At 37.5% G+C, this 3,818-nt stretch overlaps 1 long non-coding RNA gene across 1 annotated transcript; it reads left to right on the top strand.

The window, feature by feature from the left end:
* Nucleotides 1–2,974: 2,974 nt before the first annotated feature.
* Nucleotides 2,975–3,469, top strand: LOC108376616 (uncharacterized). Its single transcript, XR_001849269.1, has 2 exons — nucleotides 2,975–3,014; nucleotides 3,084–3,469. It is a non-coding gene; the product is annotated as an uncharacterized LOC108376616 (long non-coding RNA).
* Nucleotides 3,470–3,818: the final 349 nt, after the last annotated feature.

The raw sequence follows: 3,818 nt of genomic DNA, 5'->3' as shown, positions 1-3,818 counted from the left end.
GTTGCGCGTCTTCAGTGGCTCAATTTATCTTCGTTTAAGCCATCTGTTACTGAAGATGATATTGCAAACTATGTTGTGAATCAGGTCAGCATTGATAAGCAACAAATTGCCTGTTACAAGCTGACAAAGAAAGATGCCAATGTGAATTCACTCAAATATGTAAACTTCAAATTAGGTATTCCAGAGTATTTTTATACTAATCTCCTAAAGCCAGAAATCTGGCCAACCAACGTAAATGTTCGGCAGTTCCGTTTTTATCAAAAACAAGTAGGGCAGCTCCCCCGGGCCAAAAGAGCGTATCTGAATATATTTTGAAAAAGCCTCAGGGCTCCGAACCAAGCCTGATATGGTTCGAATGTTAAGTGCGCACTTGGAGTACGACATCATGGTTATCGTTAAGACCTGGCTCAATGCAAATTTTTTCGATGCGGAGTTTTTTGACCCGAACATGTATGATGTTTTCCGGAAGGACAGGGATCCCATTAAATCTGGATGTAGCAGAGATTGCGGCTCGTAACAATCTCCAAGCCTCGTTCTTTCCTCTTCTGAACGAGGACACGATTTTAGAGCAACTTTGTGTTCGTGTTAGCGGTTCCCTGGGTTTACTGTATATCTGCGCTTCTTACATACGTCCACTTAGCTGTGTTAGCTTATATAAGTCGCATGTTGACAATGTGTTAGCTCTTCATCGAAATTTTGGTAATAGTCAACTTTGCGTGCTTGGTGATTTTGATCTAAACACTACCCTGGGGAACGAACACCAGAGGAGGAGACAAAAGAATAAGACGATACATTATCAAAACGAACAACACAGCGTCTGTTATACAGATAGGATGTGATCCACTTCAGAAACTCTGAATGAAAGCCCAGGCCTTCAAGTTTAGCTATCAATATTCGATGAGGCACCCTGTCAAAAGCCTTAGAGAAATCGGTATATATAGCGTCAATTTGGAATCCCTTTTGAAAGGTTTCCAAACAGTCCTCTGTAAAAGCAACTAAATTGGTTAACGTACATCTACCCGGCACGAACCCATGTTGGTTGGGACATAATAAATGTTTAACAGCAAAGTAAATTTTATCTATTACTATGGACTCAAACAGTTTTGAGACAGTGGTAAGCTTAGAAATCGGCCTATAATTCTCAATACAATTTTTGTTACCACTTTTAAGAATTGGCGCAATAAAAGTCAATTTCCAGTCATCGAGGAAAACTCCGGCAGATAGAGACATGTTAAAAATGTGCCTCAAAGGCGCAATTAGTGAAGGACAACTTTTAAATAAAATAACCGAGAGGCCGTCTACATCAGTGTTAGTGGATAGTTTAAGCTGGTTAATGCCATTAGCTACATCGTCTGTCAACTTTAATTTCCCGAAGTTAATGGGAGTATCTAAATTTGACAAAAGATCTTCAGGAATAAAATCATTATCAGAATTACCTGAAATAAAGTTGGAAGAAAAAAAATCAGCAAAAAGACTAACAGCTTCGGAGATGGATTTATTGAGCCTGTTAAATTCAGCTCTATAAAACACGTAACGCTCACGCAAATTAACATCGTTGGAATGCTTTTGTCTTTTGTAGAACTTATTCTTCTTATTCCTTATACGTTTGAGTTCTTTAGTAAACCATGGACGCTTAGCGGTTTTCGAATTAAGAATTGGGATGTGACCCACACAAATATCACAAAGTTTAGACTTAAAAATATCGTAGCAACCAGTTACATCCACATTTCCAAAGAGCTGGGACCAATCCAAATCAAACAAATTATTCAATTCAGCAAAATTACAACAAGCAGTAGTTGAAAGCAAGCGTCTGACTAGCAGTCGGTAATTCAAAATATTGGTAAAATTCAAACTCCAAAACCATAGGGCTATGATGCTGATTTGGAGGGGAGATGTAACTGGCCGCATGAGAGAGCTTGAAATTTATATTAGAGCTAATAAATATTAAATCTAAAATTCGGTTTAACTCATTAAAAAAACCATTGATTTGAAATAATTCAATACATAATAAATTATCAATTAAATATGATTCAGATAAAGTTGTAACATTTGATGGGGTGAGGAAAATATTGTTATCAATAAAGCTCCAGGAAATATTACATAAATTCAGTCAAAGTCACCTAAAACACAAAGTTGGCTGTTTCCAATTTTCTCGTGGAGTGCCAGTATATTGTCAACATGTGCCTTGTATATGACATCACAGCTGCCCGGCGGAATGTAGGACACACAAATGTACAGCACACCACAGGTGCCATGTAATTTTACACGAAGCTGATCCAACAGGGAGTTGGCATCTAGCAGCGGATAAAAAGAAGCTCGAAGATATCTGCGCGCGGCTATCAGTACACCACCACCCCTACTAACACCAGTTTTAGCAAAATCTCTGTCTTTGCGAAAAACGTCAAAGAGAGCTGGATTAAAGAACTCCGCATCGAAAAAGTTAGCATTCAGCCAGGTTTCTGTCAGAACGAAGCAGCCATAATCCAATTGTGAGCTGGGAATGTAGACAGATTCGGATTTTGTCCTGAGTCCCGAAGTATTTTAGTGATAGATACTTATTTTCCGATCACCAGAGGTGGAATGACTTTTTACTTCTTGGGCTGCGGCTGGGCATCTTTTCGAAAAAAATCAAAAGGCCGGACAGCAACGTTGGAGGGCCAAATATCCGATGACAGAATTTTTGAGTAGTCAGATTCTGAAACTCCAAGCTTGAAATTAATGTGCTTAATAGGGCCTGTGCCAATTGATAGAAAAGTTCTATGGTGGAAAAACTTTTTACTATGGTGAGAAAATTTTACATTTCTGCTGTGCCAATTCGTAACTTTTTACTGCTGGAAATTTTTGACAGTTGCTTTGATGCACAAGAAGACTATCGAGTTTGCTTTTTATAAAATGCAGCAATTATTAGAAAATATTTGCCTTTGACGATTTCAATTCTTCTGGAATTGAAATCCATGCATTTATTAGACCTCTTAGCAGTAATATTAGAAATAAAAACACGTCAAAACCGTCTGGTAAATGTGTTCACAAAAATGTTTAAAACCGTGTACAATTGTTTCCAATAAAAACATATGTCATTTTAGGGTATTATGTACATGCAACAAGACGTTTATTCCAAAATACTAAGCAGCATTATGAACGGCGATAACAAGACTAAAAAAATGTATCTTAGGTTGTCCTCTGCTTCGTTTCGAAAAATTGTAACTCACATTCCCAAAAAGCGCCACGGATGGTCAGTGGAGTACGAAGTCATTTGCTTAATAAAGTCTTCAAATTATTTTTATTGTTCTTACTCACTTCCAGCCTCCGTTGCTGTTGGCGTTCTTTGAACTGAACCAAACATCCTTGTCAGTGCGCTTTTCCAGAAGGATTCTGCGTTCTGAACTGCTCCCTGTAAAATAGTATTTTTAATTAAAAAAATACATAACGCCTTTTCATATGTAAATCTGAAATTAAATCTTACAAGTTATATAGCTTTTCTTTATTTTTTTGCCGGCGGGACCATGTTCTTTTATTTCCACTCGCTTTTGTTTTCTTTAATTTATGTGTATACATGCGTTGTTCGTTCTTCTTCTTGATAATGCTTGCTGTCAAATTTTTCACTAGCCCTGCCGTATCAAACATTTTTATTCACCTCATAGCTGTCAAAAATTTACTTTCCAGAAAACTTTTCTATCAATTGGCACAGGCCCATAGTTCCAAATCAGAATCCTTTTTGACCAGTTTATAGCATACAATTGTCTTCTTATCGATAGCTGCATATTTAGCCACATAGCCAATGATGTCATCAGTCCTTACAGTAGGCAAACACGATGACA

The sequence above is a fragment of the Rhagoletis zephyria genome, unplaced genomic scaffold (assembly GCF_001687245.7).
Source record: "Rhagoletis zephyria isolate East Lansing unplaced genomic scaffold, Rhagoletis_zephyria_1.1 Rzeph_scaffold_10722, whole genome shotgun sequence".
NCBI lineage: Eukaryota > Metazoa > Arthropoda > Insecta > Diptera > Tephritidae > Rhagoletis > Rhagoletis zephyria.
The sequence above is the reverse complement of the archived record's forward strand: the minus strand, read 5'-3'. Positions and strand labels throughout refer to the sequence as shown.